The sequence below is a fragment of the Mya arenaria genome, chromosome 12 (genome assembly GCF_026914265.1).
Source record: "Mya arenaria isolate MELC-2E11 chromosome 12, ASM2691426v1".
Lineage (NCBI taxonomy): Eukaryota > Metazoa > Mollusca > Bivalvia > Myida > Myidae > Mya > Mya arenaria.
The window spans coordinates 31,299,289-31,319,929 of record NC_069133.1 but is presented as its reverse complement, the minus strand read 5'-3'; the positions used below and the strand labels follow the sequence as shown (position 1 = coordinate 31,319,929).

The window sequence follows — 20,641 nt, the reverse complement described above, 5'->3', positions numbered from 1 at the left end:
AAAAATCAGTGTTAGATGTTGATGTTTCGGCGACGAAATGAAACACATTCAAATAAAGGAAAACCACAATAACTGCATAATTGGACCAATTAATTTAATAAATTGACTCAAATACACAAGCGAGTCGGGGGAGCGCACCCGTCCCCCTGTCAACCGTATCAGCACCCCCTCCCCCTTTTCAAAAAAGTGACCTAGTCATTTTTTAGATAGTCGAAATATTCGAAAGGGGAGGACACCGAAAACCACTTAATTACATTTGAACCCTAGTCCACCGAATGGCGCAGAGAATCCTCGCGGCCACAATTTTGAAATTATCTCCGTTAAAAATTCAAATTTCTACGAAAATTTCATTGCCTACTATTACACATATATTTATATTTGTCATTATGCCAAAAAAACATGTTCAGATATCATAAATCACTTACATTTGTCGATTGGTTATCAAGTATACCAATATCTGTAAATCTTGGACAAATCTAACAGGTTGTATAATTGATGTGAAATAACGACTCTAATGACAAATTCAATCCAGCAGACAGTTTAGATCACTGTCGGGTATATATTGAACAATTTTGTCATCATTATTTCAACATCGATGAATAATATTACTTTATATTCTTTCGCCCGGTGTTGTAGTGTTACAGAGATACATAAGAAATGTCAAAATAATAAAAAGTATCCCTGATCGCTCATTATTGTAGCTAATTTGAACCCTATATTTATCGGCTTTGAGCAATGTTCGCTTATACCCAAAGTTGTCCCAAAGTCAAAATTATTATATGTGAACAAAATACTAATGATATAATACGACAATAGTGAGTTGTTATTCAAGTGTATATAGCGGTAGCCATATATCTGTATGGTGTCAAGAAAATGTGCTCAAATAAGATAATTGCTAGTTGTTGCCAATGGAAATTTGAAACTGACAAGATGTCTGTACGTATATCAATTCTTGGAATTATGTGTCTGTTATTCTGTTATTCGAAGCAGATTTTAGAAATTGCGTTCGATGATTGCAGGTCGATAACAGTTGGTTTGGATCTTTTTGTGAGCGAAGTGGTAGAAACAAAATCATATTTATTACGTGTGGATTTTAACGGTTAAGCTCACGCAAACATTGAGAGTGGGCAATAATGAAGGTCAGGTCAGCGGAAACCTCCAACCTTTTTAAATATATTCTAATTTTCTTCATACAATATGTTCTATCTAAAGTAATGCTTCATTTTCAAGTAATTAGGCAAATCATATTTATGATGTCTTTTTTTCTGGAAAGATATCCTTAGTGTTAATGTATCGGACTTTAAATACTATATAGCGAACGTTGATAATAAAAAACAGATCACCCTTATAATTTTAACAAGACTGAAACATCACAGCAAGCACGGAATATGGCACCAACGGCGTTGATGTTTTTATTGAAAATGAAAACCTTACAACATGGCATGTGGTAAGCTTTTGTGCACGATACAATAGTTCTAAAAAAATGCAATTATCTGGCTCGTTTTAGTTCATTTATTTATATTGTAGGAGGTTTGAATACTTGTTTTGACAAAGATGTCTTGAAATGACTAAAAATGCTACGAAACATTACACCAAACTTTCTGAAATGAATTTCATTGTTGAACTACCATTGTCTTATCTTAACTTAAATCAGCTTCATTGTTGAACTAGCATTGTCCTGTGTGTAATCATTATCTTAAATCAGCTTCATGGTTGAACTAGCATTGTCCTGTGTGTAATCATTATCTTAAATCAGCTTCATTGTTGAACTAGCATTGTCCCGTGTGTAATCATTATCTTAAATCAGCTTCATGGTTGAACTAGCATTGTCCTGTGTGTAATCATTATCTTAAATCAGCTTCATTGTTGAACTAGCATTGTCCTGTGTGTAATCATTATCTTAAATCAGCTTCATTGTTGAACTAGCATTGTCCTGTGTGTAATCATTATCTTAAATCAGCTTCATGGTTGAACTAGCATCGTTCTTTGTGTAATCATTATCTTAAATCAGCTTCATTGTTGAACTAGCATTGTCCTGTGTGTAATCATTATCTTAAATCAGCTTCGTGGTTGAACTAGCATTGTCCTGTGTGTAATCATTATCTTAAATCAGCTTCATTGTTGAACTAGCATCGTTCTTTGTGTAATCATCATCTGAAATCAGCTTCATTAATGAACGGGCATTATCATTTATGTAATCATTATTTATTTGATATGACGTATCTCTTTAAAAGAACAAAGCTCGTGCTTGTCGTGTGTTGTTTGTTTTTTTTCGACTAATAACCGCTTGTAGAATTTGAGACTTTTGTAAAGCGTGATTTACTTATTACTAAAACAATGAAAACTACAGGGACAAGACATATAGCCCAAAATTATTTTGAAACAAAATGTTAAAGGCCTTACAGACACTTGGTGGGAGATACTTCCTGTAAGAATACTACAATGAAATATAACATATAGATCACACTTTCTGTATACTGAAATAAATGTTGGGCTTACATCTTTACATCAGTTTGCGAAAAAGGAGTTCACGGGAGTTAAACTAGTCTTGAGTACCCAATCTCACACTTGTTCAATTTTTAACGGTGTTGATACTTAGTTAACTTGATATCTCTACTGAACAGAAGTCAGATACATTTATATCAACTGAAAACTAATATTTCTGTAGTCAACTGACCGAGCAGTATGAATTTACATTAAGAGTTCATGCTGGTTTATTTGTAAACATCTAAATCATTTGACCTCACAGGACATAAATACTATCTTAATCCCGGTTCGAACTCACTCTATTCATAACTGTCCGTTGATTAAATTCTGTCAGGGAAGTTTTGATGAATTGAGTGTACAATACTTCTTTGACTCAACTCTATGAGACTGGTGTAATAAATGATTTCGACAAAAGGACTTGGACAAAGAATGTAAAAGGGGACGGTGCATTAAACGTCTTAATATGCCCTTTATTAAAGTGTATCGATCTGTTTTCACTAACCAAAAAACACTTTCAATCAACACTTGGATTGATCTCTCTCCGGTCTGAATGCAAGATCCATGTAAAATGTTCCTCCCTACTGCCAGTTGGTCTAATCGTTCATTAATACCGGCGCTGCTAATGCTATACTAGTGTTCCGGTTTCTTCCGTTATTATATTGCTGATAACAGTGGTATTGGTGTTGTACTCCGTAGCGTGTTAGAGACGGTTACATTCTTAGAATATTAAGCGTTAGAAAGCAACACAAGTGCTTTATTCAGTGACATAGTCCAAGCTATTTCGTGAGTTTAAATCTTATCGATAAAGGTAAACTATAGTTGTTTGAATTAACAGATAACGGATAAAATGTGTTTGCTAAAGAAAGTTTATGTACAAATAAAATTGGATTTAACACGGAAACACAGAAATTCAATTACTTTTTTCTTTACTCTAAGTGCTATGGTCGTTATCTCGTGTGGTTAGGAATGAGCGGCGAGTTGTAAAGAGCTTTCCCTTCAACTCCCCCCGAGATCATTTAAGGTTCAACTGTCAATATAATTGGACCGCTGAAACCAAGATGAACGGAAAGCTTACTTTTGAAGAAGGATTAACGAGTATATTATCCTCTTAATAGGTACGATATGTAATATATGTAATATATGTAAACATTGAACAGAGAAACAGTTCATGCTCCTTTTTAAACGAAAGATCAATTGTATCTTAAACAATTTCTCGAGTTTTAACACATAATTCTCAAGCATAGTATTGAAAGAAAAATATCATGATTTTATTTGAGTAAATATGTAATCCATGTGTATGTACGTAACATACAAAATGTTATACTACAATGGTTATGTGTGTGGTACTTGAATAGTTATACTCTCAGCGAAACATAGCTTATGTAAATACATGTATATTGTTTTACGGGATGTTTCAGGGACGTAATTTCTAATCATCTAACTATATCATTAACATTTTTTTTTACTTTTGTAACTATTTTTTATGTACTATATTCATGCTTTACATTTCCTATCATTCAGAAAAAACCCATCATCACAGCTTGGTAATAAATGTAGAGTGCAATATTCCAGAAAACACCCTAACACTTACATTGCATCGTTACAATTACATTCATATCAGCATGAGTTTGCATAAGGACAGGGTTTCACGTACCACAAAGGGTAACGCTTGTTTAAAACTGCACCTATGTAAACAGTCCAATTGTAAAATCGCCGTTTCCTACCATGTGGCATATTTCAAAACACTCGTATATTTCAGCGTATTTCAAAACATTGGCATATTTCAGCGTATTTAAGAACATTGGCAAATTTCAGCGTATTTCGCAACATTGGCATATTTCAGCGTATTTCGCAACATTGGCATATTTCAGCAAAATTCGCAACATTGGCATATTTCAGCGTAATTCGTAACATTGGCATATTTCAGCGTATTTCGCAAATTGGCATATTTCAGCGTATTTAAGAACATTGGCATATTTCAGCGTATTTCGCAACATTGGCATATTTCAGCGTATTTCGTAACATTGGCATATTTCAGCAAAATTCGCAACATTGGCATATTTCAGCGTAATTCGTAACATTGGCATATTTCAGCGTATTTCGCAAATTGGCATATTTCAGCATATTTCACAACATCGCCTATTGATACTATTGATACAAATAAGTAAAACTAGGTTTTAAGATGATTTGTTAACTATTCATGTATAATTATATTAACAAGATATTTTCCTTCGATCTTGTGTTTTGCTAAAATTCATATTCGGTATCAGTTGCATTCTACCTGTTATAGCATGCACATCAAGTAATATTCTCATCGAAATATAGCTGATGAAAAAAAAAATTGTTTTGTTTGATATTGTGAGATATACAGCTGCACTGTTAAGATTTCTGGCTTTTTGTCCCAATGATTTGTTATCATAGCACACAACATGTGAACTGTTTTCATGCTATTCATTTTATTTCCTGAACCGTCATTACAGCTTGAGGATAAAAATAGAATAGAAAAATCCAGAAAACATCGTTACAAATACATTTATAGGGAAATCAAATGTATTTTAATATTCATCATTTTTTACAAAAATAGCACCTGAAACCATTAAGCGTCGATAACCAAGGCAACTCGCCGTTTTTTAGGGTGTATCGAAATGTAGTTTTGCAGTGCAAGGGTGTTTGCTGTTTGGTTACTTCATATCTCCCCCAATGTTTTCGCTGATTAGATCAACCAGAGAAAACTAATCAGGCCCCGTACTGCGATTCTGAAATTCCATAGAGCTGTGTTTTCGCCATCAAACTAACTGTATGTATGGAGTTTGTCTGGTGTTATTTTGCAGTTCATAATGATGTTTTGTTCAGCGAAAACAACATTTATTTAATTTGTCAATGCGCATGAAGAAAATAAATTTATATTGGCTCCTTTTTGTCTGATTCTGCTTTTAACCAGTTTTACAATGTAGTTTCGTTTCATTCAACGTTTTCTGTCAAGGCAGTGTACTGGATATGGTGCAGCTATTTAGCATGTGTATCTACATTATAATTTTTTTACCATTGTTTAGTTTTTCTGTCCAAATTTGGAGCATTTAAACCCTGTAAATGTATTTACAACTCTTTTAAGGCGTCTAAACTCTTTCCCTAGTCCAGGTGGATCAATTCGTCCATGTGGGCGAGTCAAAAGCGTCCATTAGCTTAAAAAGCTAACCTCATTACAAACAAGAGAAGTTCACATCATCTTAGTTAGTATATTTATTTAAGTTGTAGTATACGTATACTACGTGTTTTGTTTTATATCCAAACGTGAAAACGTATAAAATCAAAGCGCTGAAAGCGCTGCAAGATTGTCGGTGACGTAACTGAAGCAAGCAAACACTACCGCAAAGTTCTTTCAAATGAAACGTGATCAAATGATTTCATACAAATGATGAACACTCTTTAAGGTAGATGAAGAAGGATAAATGTGATTATAATAAGCACAAATATATTGGCCCTACTTAATCATGTATCCAATGGCCTACAAGATTCTTAATTCAAATTTCCTAATTTTGAACCGCTTTAAATTAGTTAAATGCATATTCATTATGTTAAAATTGCTTCAATTTATGACGTCGCTTATAACAGTTTCAGTAAGCAATTACATTCCTTCATTTCATTAGGGTCTGTTGAAGCCAATGTCTTTAAAATGCAAATACAATACAAACTATACCCAAGATTCAAGGGACATAATAAAAATATAACTTTAAAATGATGCTCTTTCAAGCCTAAAATGACTCCCAGAACTTCTATCAACAGAGTCCACATATCTACAAAATTTGTGCTCGAGTTACTTTCTTTGATATAAAAGTGAAAACAAATCTGCATGGTGCTGTGGCATCATACCATGAAAAAAAACTAATATCTTTAAAATTTGTTTTCTAGTTTGTTTTTATTATAAAAGTGTTAATAAATCTGCATGGTGCTGAAGAAAAAAACTAATGTCTTAAATTTCAAACCTGCAGCATTAATTAGCTTGCCATGTTGTCAAGAATATCTGGACAATTGAATGAAATATGCATGGACCGAAATGACAGCTGGTTTTTCATTGACAAAAGATGCCTTTTAGGCAGTTTTAAGATTATGCTATTCAAAGTATGAGGGTAGTTGGTACAGTTTTCACTCATATTCAGATGATGGCTGATATTTTTTGATAAACATGTATCCTCTTAGCAGCAGGGAATAAGTAAATGACATAGTTTTAATGACCAATATTGGAGATGTGACCTTGACCTCCAAATCCAAAGGGGTCATCTGCTGGTCACCCCAAACCTAAATTTCAAGTTTGAAGGCCATGGGTGCAGACTTTGTCGAGTTGTCACACAAGCAAGCTTTTTGCGTTCAATGGTCTGTGACAAATCAATAGGGCTCACCTACTGGTCAGGCCCAACCCCAAGTCAAGTTGTTCAAGGGCCATGGGTGCAGGCTTTGTCCAGTCATTATTAGTACAACCTTTTAGCATTCAAGGTCACTGTGACCTTAACTTCTGACCCAATGACCCCTTAAATCAATAGGATCTTCTAATAGTCAGACTTAGCCTCCATGTTGAGTTTGAGGGCCATAGGTGCAGGCATTGTCAACTTATCAGTCAGATGTATGGTTTGACACCTTCCTGTTCAAGGTCACTGTGACCTTTGACCATATTACCCCTAAAATCAAAAGGGGTCATCTACTGGTTAAACCAAACTTTCATGTCAAGTTTGACAATAGGTCTAGGAATTGTAGAGTTATCACCTGGAAAAGCTTTGGTGTACTGTCAGACAGACGGACGTAGCGGCCAACATGTGCAAAGCAATATACTCCTCTTCTTTGAAAGGGGCATAATAAATGGAAATTGATTAGATATTTTTGTTTATTATGTTAATTAACTTACACTACATACAACAAGTACCATTTTGATATTTTCGAATGCTCATTTGGGCATGTACATGGGTTTTGATCTGACTATGAACATGAAACTACATAGTGATGTTCCCTCCTATCAATTCTAAATTTAAATAACCATGAGAAAAAAAGAATGTTTTCACTGCACCATGAATAAATATGTCAAACAAAATAAATGTCAAGTTATTCAAGATTAATTTAACACTGTTCTTTTGATGATTTCCCTGCATTCCTGACTGCAGGTTTTTCCCATTTTCCCACACAGTTATTTCATATTGGCCTTACAAGGTCAGATCTTGAGTTGGGTCTTCATTGCTGGACCCTATCTCTTTATCTCCACAGAAAACACACTGGTGCGAGTTTCACTGCAACAACTGCAAAAAAAGTTAAATTATATTCTAACTGAACTCTGCATCAATATTCAATTTTTTTTTATTGGATTTAGGAAATGTCTTTGTTTTAAAGGGTTCATATAAATTAATGCATTTTTTTCAATTTAATGCATTATCATGCTGGACTCTTTGACATTGATGGTTAAAACAAAGAAGGCATATGATTTGTGTACAGATTAAACATTATTCATTATAAATGTGTTCTTTAATTAATAGACAAGTGGCAACAATTTCCCAAGTTAAAAAAGCTTACATTTGTATATCTGCAGATTAATCATTTGCATTTCTTTTGCTTTGATCATTTAAGTCAAATGAGTTAGACATGATAATGCATTAAAATAAGAAATATATTTTTGGGCATCAATCTATAGTGTGTGCCTTCAATCTAAAAATAAATTTCTTCTCAACAGATGCTAAATTATAAAAAAAAATATAAACCAAGATTTTGATTATGACATACCTGCATAGTTAGTGGTCTCCATAACTGCTCAGAAATGCTCCCTATGACAAACTAAGTGCTGGTGTATGGCTGGGTAATAGTGCTGCTACAACCAATAGCGCAATTCTTCCTACAGGTGGACCAGCTCCTCAATATGGTTTCTGTCATGGTAGTGATAACAGTATGTAACATGCCCTTTTCTACTTTCCAGAGAATGAATCTTCCAATCTAAATTACAAATTTAAGAACAAATATATACATATGCACATGTAATGTTGTTAAAAACAAACCTTTTAGATGCCACAAAACTATAAGATTTTAGGTGAAAATTGAGCCAAATCAAAACATTTAGTCATTTAAAGCTGCACTCTCACAGATTTACTGTTTTTACAACTTTTGTATTTTTTGTCTTGGAATGACCTATTTTTTTGCTAAAATATCTGCAAACCAGTGATATAAGACTACTGACAAAATATTAGATTGCAGACTTCCATATTTCAGGTCGAAAACAAAGGTTTTATGGCTTAAAGCATTACTAACGGTTTAAGAAAAATGCATAAAACATTTTGAACTTAAATATAAACATTTTCTGACAAATTTATTGTCAGCAATCTTATATGAATGGTTAACATGCATTTTCACATAAATTGGCCCGTTCCAAGACAAAAAATAAATAAAGTAGTCAAAACGTTCAATCTGTAAGAGTGCTGCACTCTCAGTCACAGATTGAAGGTTTTGACAACTTTTTTTACTTTTTGGCTTGGAATAAGCTAATGAAAAGCAGTATGAAAACTGATGAAATAAGACTGCTGACAAAAGATAAGATCATGTTTTTTATATTTACATTTGTAACTATTGGTTTTATGGTTAAAAGCATTACTAACGCTTTACTAATAATGAGATTTTTGGCACAGAACATCGTCTTTTGACCGTATTAAAATAAGAAAACAGCGTTCCAATATTTTCAGTTGTCTTTTTTGACTGAATTAATATAAGAAAGCAGCGATCCCCTTTTTCCAGTTGTCTGTTATGTCCAGTGTTCAGAAATTCGCATAAAATAATTTATTACAAGACCAAGAAATAAAAAAAGAGTTGGTAAAACAGACAATCTGTGAGAGTGCAGCTTAAACATATGATATGCATTATCAGCCAAGTGCAGACCTACTCACATCCTGGCTACACAACCAGTACATTCATCAGCTTTACTGATTCGAACCAGGCACATTTATATTGGTAGACTAGCATTTTACCATTCTGTACTGGCCAGTAAAGTTCTCATTTGAATTAGAATTCAAAATGTATATACCTTTGTTCATTTTTTTGCCAACTCTGTTTCAACTGAACTTTCTAAATAAATGAGAAGTTTCAAAAAATAATTACAATATCTCAGTAAATACCTGCATTTATGTGTTTCTTGTGCAATCTGTCAGCTTTGGTAGGCTCAGGTTTCATTTTGTCCACCTCAATACTTGTAATCTTCTAGTCTGATGTACTGCCATCCAATTTTTAAGTCAGGTCAGGCAGCCATTTCAGCTTTGTTCCAGTTGATTGTATCAGATGATGTTAACAATACTAGCCTTGTATCCAGGCACTTCTCAATCTGAAAGTTTACAAAAGAACATGGCCTGTAATATTTAATAAAAAAATCATAATTGTTTACTCCTGGATGATGGGTTCTAAAGTGAACCTTTGAGAAAAGATGCTACTGGTATGGTGCTTGAACCCACGACCATGTGAACACTTGCATGGAGATCTGTCAAACTGAGCTAACTGGGTAACTGATTTTTAGGCAGCTCCCAGCTTGGCTCTACAATTGACAGGTGCATTATACATTATAGAGACAATAAATCAAACACTTGAAGCACTAGTCCAAATAATAGTAACTTAACTGATCTTTTTACAAACTTTGAAATGGCATATCCTTCACATACAATTTTTTTGTACCAAAAGTGGGTAGCTATTCCGATTGGGATTCCGGGTCAGATAATTATATATATCTAAAATATGAGTTATGTACACAAAAAATAAAAGCTGACGAATTATTATGAATTTGATGAGTGTTTTTCTTCATTTCATACTGTCAAAACATAATGTTATAAACTGTTATACATGAAGATCACCTGCAAGGCTGCGGTGCATAGATTTACAGAGATGTAAAATGGTTGTGTTTAAATGCATTAAATGCTTGTTTTGCGAAAAAAATCTTTGCACTTACATGGTAATAACTAAAATACGAATATAAACCTTTAATATCTATTTCAAACATATAATACTTATCTAACTACGATTTCAATATCTTTCAACCCCCACCCTGTTTTGCACAAACCCGATTAGACGTAAGGGATTGGAAGAATCCCATATAACACGTCTATTTTTTTAGACTATTGAAGCATATATGTTCTTTTTTGATGGTTGAGACGTTTCAGGTTAAACAACAATTAAAAATGCTATTATTTTAGTGAATAATCAACTCTGAATTGAAAGTAACATGAAGATGTTGTAGTGAAGGATTTGCCATATATATATATATATATATATATATATATATATATATATATATATATATATATATATATATATATATATATATATATATATATATATATATACATTTTTTTTTAATCGTAAAAAGAGTCCGTCAACGTACAAATATTTAGACTAAGAGATGTACATCAGCTAGATGTACCTTCTAGTCCAAATAATTGTACGTTGACAGATTTTTTTACGATTTTTAGCTCACCTGTCACGTAGTGACAAGGTGAGCTTTTGTGATCACTCTTCGTCCGTCGTCCGTCCGTCCGTCCGTCCGTCCGTCCGTCCGTCCGTCCGTTCACAATTGCTTGTGAACACAATAGAGGTCACAATTTTGACCTAATCTTTATGAAACTTGGTCAGACTGATCATCTCTATAAAATCTAGGTCAAGTTCGATATTGGGTCATCTGGGGTCAAAAACTAGGTCACTAGGTCAATTAGTAGAAAAACCTTGTGAACACAATAGAGGTCACAATTTTAGCCTAATCTCAATGCAACTTGGTCAGAATGGTCATCTCTATAAAATCTAGGTCAAGTTCGATATTGGGTCATCCGCGGTCAATAATTAGGTCACTAGGTCAATTAGTAGAAAAACCTTGTGAACACAATAGAGGTCACAATTTTAGCCTAATCTCGATGCAACTTGGTCAGAATGATCATCTCTATAAAATGTAGGTCAAGTTCGATATTGGGTCATCCGCGGTCAACAACTAGGTCACTAGGTCAATTAGTACAAAAACTTTGTGAACACAATAGAGGTCACAATTTTAGCCTAATCTCAATGCAAGTTGGTCAGAATAATCATCTCTATAAAATCTAGGTCAAGTTCGATATTGGGTCATCCGCAGTCAATAACTAGGTCACTAGGTCAATTATTAGAAAAACCTTGTGAACACAACAGAGGTCACAATTTTGACCTAATCTTTATGAAACTTGGTCAGACTGATCATCTCTATGAAATCTAGGTCAAGTTCGATATTGGGTCATCTGGGGTCAAAAACTAGGTCAGTAGGTCAATTAGTAGAAATACCTTGTGAACACAATAGAGGTCACAATTTTAGCCTAATCTCAATGCAACTTGGTCAGAATGATCATCTCTATAAAATCTAGGTCAAGTTCGATATTGGGTCATCCGCGGTCAATAACTAGGTCACTAGGTCAATTAGTAGAAAAACCTTGTGAACACAATAGAGGTCACAATTTTAGCCTAATCTCAATGCAACTTGGTCAGAATGATCATCTCTATAAAATCTGGGTCAAGTTCGATATTGGCTCATACGCAGTCAATAACTAGGTCACTAGGTCAATTATTAGAAAAACCTTGTGAACAAAATAAGAGGCCCCACCTAGGGGGTCACAAGTTTTACATAGGCTTATATAAGGAAAGTGTTTAAAAATCTTCTTGTCTGAAAATGCAAGGCCTACGCATTCAATATTTGGTATGTATCATAACCAAGTGGTCCTCTACCAAGATTGTTCAATTTATGCCCCTGGGGGGAAGAGGCCCTATCCTGGGGGGAGTCACAAGTTTTGCATAGGCTTATATAGAACAAAAAACTTCTTGTCTAAACCAACAAGACATTGGCATTTTATATGTGGCATAACCTAGTGGCCCGCTACCAAGATTGTTCAATTTGTGCACCTGTGGTGAAAAGAGGCCTCACCCTGGGTGTCACAAGTTTTACATAGGCTTATATAGGAAAAAACTTTAAAATTTTCTTGTCTGAAGCCACAAGGACTAGGTCTTAAATATTTGGTTTGAAGCATTGCCTACTGATAGGGTCATGTGGGGTAAAAAACTAGGTCAGTGGGACAAATAAAAGAGTGGCCTCTAGGGGCCATACTTTTCATTGGATCTTTATGATAATAGGTCAGAATGTTCACTTTATTTAGCAAAGCTACAGGTGAGCGATACAGGGCCATCATGGCCCTCTTGTTGAAACAGCAAATCCTTCACGTACAAATTGTTTTATACGAAAAGTGGGTAGTTATTCCCATTGGGATTCCGGGTTAAAGCATATTTCATCTATAACATATCATAAAACAAGAAATATTACCAGATAATGTTATTTTATATAAATTTCGTAACCAAAAAGTAATATCAAGCAAATAATTATGAGTTTGATGATTTTTTCTTCATTTCATTCTGTCAAACATAACAATATATACATGAAGGGCACCTGCAAGGCTGCAGTTCACAATTTTACAACAATCTGAACATTTCGGCCATCAATTGTAACAACTCGCCATCTTCGGTAAGCTTCGAGATAGTCAATCCCTGTTGGATACTGGCTGAGGTGTTCAGATTGTTCGGCCAAGGCCGAGTTGTTACCATTGTATTATCTCGAAGCTTGTCGGAGGTGGCCGAATTATTACGATTGGGTCAAGTTGTTCCACTTGGCATAATTCATTGTTGTCTGTGTCAGTCAACTTTCCTTTTAATGAAAAGGTAAATAATGTGTTTTAATGCATTAAATGCTTGTTTTTTGCAAAATAGGTGTGCACTTCCATGGTAAAATATGATTATAAATATTTACTTTATTATCCATTTCAACCATAAAAAACTTCACTTAATACAATTTCAATATTTTTCAAACACCCCCGCTTTTTGCACAAAACCGTTTAGACGTTAGGGATTGGAAGAATCCCGTATAACACGTCTATTATTTCAGACTAATGTACATGTACCTTCGTGTCCGAAATCGATCACTTCCTGGCAGCTCATTTCTGGATTGTCTCCATCTAAATTTAACATTTTTAGACGCATACATTGATAAGAGTAACACGCAATGTTTGTCATAAAAAGGCAATAACGCGTTAAATACGCATAAGCAGGTACTTGACGCCCCACATTCACGTAAGTAGTTCTGTTGCTACGCAGGTGGTGTGTATTAATATATTCATGTTCAATATGTCGTGTCAGGCGACTAGTCGCGTTTCTGAAATACTGCTCTCTAAAGACTGTCGGCTTGCAGCCTTAAAACAATTGAAGATTCAGACCTTGACAAAGCTAGATCATTGGCCCAGGAACGAATTCAAAACATTTTCCGTTTAACATTGTTTTGTAAACTAAGTTACTGAGAACCGCAGCAAGGATCGTTAATTTGAATTGCGCGTAGAGGAAAAACACTCAAGAAAAACTAAATAAATCTTTCCCTTTGTAGTCGTGTCACTGATTGATTGGAAAAGCGCCTTGCTGGTTATGAAGCGCTATCAATTGTGATATTCTTATTTCATTATGGCAAGAAAATATAACCATGGAAATTTAAAAGAAGCAGAAAGTGATTCCAATAACAGCATTGCACACAAGGCTGTCAATAAAGTTTTAAGTTAACTCTTCTTCTTTTCAGGACATATACACAGAATCGATTAGTCGATTAGATGCCTAATTTAGATTACGTAAGTACAAGTCAGCATTACCTATTTTAAAAAGATATAAAATAAACTGATAATTAACGGTTTTCTTTGACATATTAAACTTGGCATAGTTGTCTTAGAATTTTGATTAATTGCAATACTTCAAGTTGATGTGAGTACTTGTTCACACAGGCTGTTTTTACGTCATTCCATAATTAAATCACCGAAAGCGGGGTACTCTGAACACACTCTAGTATACGTATTGAAAATACCTATCGACGGTCCATGGAAGACTATTATTAGTCATGTCATATTTTACATTCATGCACTACAGTTTTAGAAGCGCCACATTACGTATTTGTCTTTATTATACAGTTGATACAACAGTTGATCGGTGCGTTGTTTCGACCCCCTCCCCCTCTACTACCCCCTACCCTCCATAACCCATCGATTTGCAAAAATGCACTTGTGTCAACGATAGTCAACGATAATTTGAATTGGTATGACAAACTGATAAACCTACCAAAACTATATCTCTGTCTGTATTTCTTTGTAGAAAAAACATGTTGAATAAGAGCTTATTTACTCTGGACAAAACGGAATTTACAAATCGGTCATATGTGTGCGGACTAGGTCATTTAGGAAGTTTATGAGTTGGTAAATGATGTGTATTTGAAGGGCGATGGTTTTTATTGTTGGTTGTTCTTGTATAGGTATCCTCCACACGAAACGAGTCATTATTTTGTCAGGATTGTCCAACTTTGGCGTGTATAGAAATAATTTAAAAGGTGTAATTTCAGCAGACTTCCGTGTCTACCTTTCCATAATAAACCTTGGTTTCAGATGGGAAATAAAAGTTTGATGTAATGTCACATTATGATGTTTAAAATTTATCTGCATATTTTCGAGAGATTTAGGAAAAATGCTTGGTTGGGTGATACATTCAGCTTCTAGACAGTATCAATTTTTCTATCAATTATTAGGGTACAACTCAGTCTTAAACCGTTATACTTTATTGCTTATCCATTTGAAAGCAATCCGTGCCATAAAATCAATGGTTCTTGCATGCTGGTGTAACTAGGTTATTTTAACAACAAACAACATCATATGATACGCACACTCACCTTTGCCTAATTTTTATTTTCTTTCATTTGACTGGCACATTTTTTTGTATATTTTCAACCAGTGTGAAACCTGGTTATTAGAATGATGTACGCCGTTGTTGGGGCGTTGTTGGGGCGGGCCGACATTGGGCGTCAAACTCACCGAAGGCATATGATAATTTTAATAAGGTTTGACAAATGGTGACCAAGCTTGGTTTATAGGGAAAGTTTATGAACACCTTTCATGGTATTGCAATTCGGGCCTCTAAGGACAAGATCAGGAAGAATCTATAGAGACCATTCATTGGATTGTGTTTGGGGCTCAGACAATCAACGTCAAGGTCAAAGTCAGTTTCAATAAAAATATATAAATGGTTTGTACTAAAAAACTTTAGTTTGGGTTGACATATTGTTACCAAACTTGGTATATGTCAAGAATAAGGAAACCTTTAATGGGATAGGGTTTGGGTCCCTAAGGTCAAGGTAATGTTACTAAAAATAGACAAACGGTTGGTACTGACTAACTTTAGTTTGGTTTGACATGTTGCGACCAAACTTTGTATACAGAAAGAGTTAATGGAGACCTTTCATGGGATTGTGTTTGTGGCCCCTAGGTTGAAGATCAAGGTCTATGGTCACTGTTACTAAAAAAGATGACAGTCTGGTACTGAATAACCTCAGGGTTGACTTAATGTGACCAAACTCGATATGTTGGAAGTGTTTATGGGGCTGGTTTGCATTTGGGGCCCCTAGTATTAAGGTCAAGGTCACTGTTAATACAAATAGAAAAAAAAAACAGTTATAACTGTATCTCACAACGAAGGCTGATTTTTCTGTCAGTCATTAAAAACCCGGTTTCGTCGTATTGGGGCTTTGCTTGTTTACTTTTTAATCTATCAGTGTTATTATTGCTTTTAAAAGACACATATTTATATATCAATATTGTATTTATATCTAAGACAAACAAAGCGGCGATAAGTCGAGCCTACGACAGCTCTTGTTTGTATTGATAATTCTAGACGTGGAGGTCGGAATCGGTTTACGTATTTTGGGAATGCCTCTATTGTCTAAGAAGACGGTTACAAAATGGATTTGTATGATGATAAATAGTCATAAATCACATACATTAATTAACTGTTTATATTTGCGGTAAAGTAACATACCGTTCGGAATGTCATTGTACACGCTTTGAGCAGTTGTCCAAAAGTTATTATGTGACAAGTTTGTAATAGATGATATAATTGAATTGATTGATTGAGTAGTTAGTTATTGGATTAATTTTGACCATTAAATAAACATAATGGCTAACTTTAGCCTTACCAAAAACGTTAACCACTTGTATGCAACTAGCTACTGTCAGTTATTGGCAATCATAATAGGGGATGAATAGGTTGCTATGTCAACGTTTTAACATGTTTATAATATATAACATAATCTAGAATTTACTACTCGTCATCTATTGTCTACGGATATGTGTAACTAAGTCATTAGTCTACCCGATCTGCGAATGTGTGTAACTAGGTCATTAGTCCACCCGATCTGCGACATTAGTCCGCCCGGTCTGCAGATGTGTGTAACTAAGTCATTAGTTCACCCGATCTCCGAATGTGTGTAACTTAGTCATTAGTCCCCCCGATCTGCGGATGTGTGTAACTAAGTCATTAGTCCATCCGATCTGCGGATGTGTGTAACTAAGTCATTAGTTCACCCGATCTCCGAATGTGTGTAACTTAGTCATTAGTCCGCCTGATCTGCGGATGTGTGTAACTAAGTCATTAGTTCACCCGATCTCCGAATGCGTGTAACTTGGTCATTAGTCCATCCGAACTGCGAATGTGTGTAACTAAGTCGTTAGTCCGCCTGATCTGCGGATGTGTGTAACTTAGTCATTAGTCCGCCTGATCTCCGGATGTGTGTAACTTAGTCATAAGTCCACCCGATCTCCGGATGTGTGTAACTTAGTCATTAGTCCACCCGATCTGCGAATGTGTGTAACTTAGTCATTAGTCCACCCGATCTGCGAATGTGTGTAACTTAGTCATTAGTCCACCCGATCTGCGAATGTGTGTAACTTAGTCATTAGTCCACCCGATCTGCGTGTCCTTCATGCATGTTTTTGTTATTTATAATAGGGTTTCCATTCCATTTGTAGTTTCAATTCAATTACATGCATACACTAAAATCACACTTAAATATAATATTGTACTTTGGAATACTATTTTGTTTAAACCATATATTCAACGTTTAAGCATAATCAAAGGATAAACATTAGTAATAATACATGGAAATAGACAGGTGGTATATGGTAATAACACATGGAAATAGACATGTGGTAAATGGTAATAATACATGGAAATAGACATGTGGTAAATGGTAATAATACATGGAAATACACATGTGGTAAATGGTAATAATACATGGAAATAGACAGATGGTAAATGGTAATAATACATGGAAATAGACAGGTGGTAAATGGTAATAATACATGGAAATAGACATGTGGTAAATGGTAATAATACATGGAAATAGACATGTGGTAAATGGTAATAATAAATGGAAATAGACATGTGGTAAATGGTAATAATACATGGAAATAGACATGTGGTATTATTAGTTACACTGTTAGTAGCTGGGGGGTAGGGGGAGGGGGGTATGTGATCTTCGCTCTCGCATGGTATGAAACCACTGGGGGTTTATATCACATACCCCCCCCCCCCCAGCTACTAACAGTGTAACGAATATATCTCACCGAGTACCTTTAATAATAAGGTAATATTATATAAATATTGACTGCCTTGATGGTGACAGTGCATATTGTCAACCTGAGGTAAATACTGTCGACCTACATCGTTAATGAATTCCAGGACGTTGTAGATCAAAACAACAGTTATTCACTGGGGGTACGGATTATATACATTTGTTTTCTTTTCATTTCATAGCAACGTAAATAAGCAATCGAGTGAAGTGTAGTATGATGGAATGAACATACACGTTAGTGTCGGTATTGATATATCCGCTATTGCAAGACGCAATAGCGGATATATCAATACCGACACTAACGTGACTTTAGTAGCGTAAATAAGCAATCGAGTGAAGTGTAGTATGATGGAATGAACATACACGTTAGTGTCGGTATTGATATATCCGCTATTGCAAGACGCAATAGCGGATATATCAATACCGACACTAACGTGACTTTAGTAGCGTAAATAAGCAATCGAGTGAAGTGTAGTATGATGGAATGAACATACACGTTAGTGTCGGTATTGATATATCCGCTATTGCAAGACGCAATAGCGGATATATCAATACCGACACAATTTATATCAGAACATAACAAAACGTCTACCTCAATGAAATAGGCTGTTATAGCTCATGATCATTTAAATTAATTAACATTTGAAAGGCGGTTGACATCGAAAATTCTTTGACAGCATTTATCAATGAATATACACAAATAAGCAGAACAATTCAGTAATGATGTTGAGAGTCAGAAGTATTATTTGATGATTCAGGGACGTATTTATCTTAACAAGACATAATTGACTGTGCTTAGTTCTAACTCATAAACATTTCATAAACAAAGTGATAAATGATAAAATTCTTTCTCTTAGCAAATGGGTTGTATACGACAATAAAAAGGTTCATTAACACAACAATATTTGAATGATGATGAACTATTTGAAATTATGCGAAATCAGAGTGAGAAATCACGTGACTTGAACGGGTTTCTCACACGGGTCGCCACTATTCAAAACCTATGTAAACAAAGCAAGAAATCGACGTTAATTCCTAAATAACTTTTTTGAGAGAAAATATATGAAAATATTTCTTAGCCTGTAAAATACTATGCTATTTTCTACTTCTACACGTGTGAAATATTTTAGATTTGATTGCATTTAAACGATGCAATCCTTGGCAAAAAGAATAAACTCGACGAAGCATTTTTAGAACGATGCAACGCTGTATGCGCTGTGATTCTTTGTTTTGTACGAATTTCTTAGTAATAAGTAATATTTAAGAAAGCAGACATGTGTTAAAAGAATTGTCAAGAAATGCTTTTGTAAACGTGAATTTTATATATGACGTGTTGTAAACGCGATTTTCTTCTCACTTAACTTGTTATAACATGCTTATTTTATTTAATTAAATAACTGATATAACTCTCATTGATTGTGACGATAATGTAAACAACACAAAAGTAGTATTCCAAATGATTTGTCTTTCTTGAAATCAATTTGATCTGTTATGCGGAAACAAGGTTTACCGGGTTTTCGCAGAACACCCAGCGCGAGGGTTGGGATAAGCCGATCTTATTTTGAAAATTTACACACCTGCTTCCGTAGTCTTTTTTGACTGGTTATTTCAATTGTAAATATGAAATTTGTATTTAGCAAACGCCTTGATATTTTCAGGATGTCTAAGTTAGAACAAACAAATTAATATTGATCACTTTTGAAATGTTCTTTTTTACTTTGCATGGAAAAGACATTTTAAGACCAACGTTTCCTTAAGATTTTTACATATGTAAATAGTTGACATGATTAAAAAATAAAAATTCAATTCAGAAAAACTGTTCGGTCTTTTCTTATACAATGCATTTGTGTATGTAAGGTATGTACATTTTAGCACAGCGGATAGGCATTTCCGCTGAATTCAACCGTGCTGAAATAATAATATTTGTCATGCGTTTTGAAAACTCCGACCCGAGGGCACCTGCGTTGCCAGGTAACGAGGCTCCGAAAAGGACACACATGATTTGTGATAATAATGTTTTCTAGCATAACTTAAATGAAACATATGACAGATATTATAAATGCATTACATCCCTAATACTGCCTATTATTCCTTCAGGCTTTTATTAGATGCGGCCTCCAGGGATACATGTTCGCAATTGTCAATGGGGAAGTGTATGCGGATAAATTTTAGTGATGAAAAAAAGATTTGTTAATGATATCAACTCTTATTCAACTTTACTTAAAAATTTGTCGTCAATAACCGTTTTGATGCGTGTAAAACTTCCAAAACGTAATATAAAACGAATAAGCCTAATGTTTAAAACAGGAAATTAAAAAAAGTTATTCTCTGTGTTTTTGTATTGACTGGTCGCCGGTCATACGAGTTCGTTATTTTAGAAATTTACTTTCTGTGAAAACAATTTATATACACGCTGTGGTAGTAAATAAGCATGTGAGAATTTACGGGCATATTGTGAATAATAGCTTAAATTATGCATTTGATAACAAATATAGGTGCCTTAACACGACATTAATTGACTATTTTAAATTTAAGTGATATAAAATAAAAGTACAAAGCTTAATTCACACGATTTTACTAACAAGTATAAGTCGCAATAACGAAATTAACACAATTTAAATTTAACTGATATAAAATCAGAATTCAAAGCGTAATTCACACGAT

The 20,641-nt window shown here is 34.5% G+C and overlaps 1 protein-coding gene and 1 long non-coding RNA gene across 13 annotated transcripts in view; one reads left to right on the top strand and one right to left on the bottom strand.

Annotated features, from left to right (window-relative positions):
• Positions 1 to 20,641, top strand: part of LOC128211651 (5-hydroxytryptamine receptor 4-like) — a 110,896-nt gene that overhangs the window by 85,040 nt on the left and 5,215 nt on the right. For 4 of the 11 annotated variants that reach the window (XM_052916649.1, XM_052916653.1, XM_052916651.1 and 1 more), the window contains one exon: positions 14,111 to 14,159. The exons of 4 other annotated variants lie outside the window; for them this stretch is intronic. The gene's annotated coding sequence lies outside the window, so the exon portion shown is untranslated. Of the gene's footprint in view, positions 1 to 3,175; positions 3,603 to 14,110; positions 14,160 to 14,492; positions 14,618 to 20,641 lie in introns of those variants that run through there. 3 more of the 11 variants (XM_052916655.1, XM_052916656.1, XM_052916659.1) reach the window with 3 other exon arrangements.
• On the bottom strand, positions 8,316 to 13,535 carry LOC128211658 (uncharacterized). Of its 2 annotated transcripts, none has more exons than XR_008257336.1 (3): positions 13,449 to 13,535; positions 9,624 to 9,826; positions 8,316 to 8,387 (listed from the first exon to the last, which is right to left on the bottom strand). It is a non-coding gene; the product is annotated as an uncharacterized LOC128211658 (long non-coding RNA). The 2 variants fall into 2 exon arrangements; XR_008257337.1 differs by having other exon boundaries at positions 8,346 to 8,454.